Source organism: Penaeus monodon, chromosome 19 (assembly GCF_015228065.2).
Source record: "Penaeus monodon isolate SGIC_2016 chromosome 19, NSTDA_Pmon_1, whole genome shotgun sequence".
Classification (NCBI taxonomy): domain Eukaryota; kingdom Metazoa; phylum Arthropoda; class Malacostraca; order Decapoda; family Penaeidae; genus Penaeus; species Penaeus monodon.
Genome location: NC_051404.1, coordinates 24,349,717 through 24,350,473, shown reverse-complemented (window position 1 = coordinate 24,350,473; position 757 = coordinate 24,349,717).

The window sequence follows — 757 nt, the reverse complement described above, 5'->3', positions numbered from 1 at the left end:
AAATTTAAAATAACTAGTATGTAAGAAACGGAGTTTTATTAAAAACATTACAAAATAAAAATTGCAAAAGGAATTTTTATCATAACTTAATGTCTATATATTGAATAATAAAATTTTTAAATTTAATTTTTATCTAATTGATTTAGCATTCAATTAAGTATATTCCCATAAAATATTTATAAAAATAAAAATGAATGAAAATTTATAAACATAATAACAAAATGGATATTGATTATTTATTTTTATAAATATATAAACATTATGATTAAAGATTTGAATTTAATAATTTAAAGATACCCCCCGGGGTAAAAATTTTATTATAATTATATAACATTATTCTATGTAGATTTGTTCAACTCCGGCGGGTCGAAAGCCTGTTGGTTTGCCCGGCCTCGGTTAACCGGAATACCTAGGTCACCGGTCGAGGGGAGTTTCCCCCTTAATGCGGATTGGGAACCTTATTTAAAAATCCTCAGGACATTTACGGATTTAATTCTAAATTATTTGGGCACCAATCCCACGTGGGAAGGTGTGGAAAAAAATTGACTGCCCTTCAAGTATGGTTTGAAGTATGCTTACCCTTAGTCCTGTTCAACCTCCTTTGGCGGCCCATGGTTTGGGTTTTGCCTGGCTCCGGTTTTCCGAAAAGTTACCCCTAATTAAATCCCAGAGAGTGTTCGTTTTTTGAATTTTGGGCCCGGGATTGCTTATTTTACTCCCTTTTTAATTAAATAATTAAAATAATAATACATTCCAA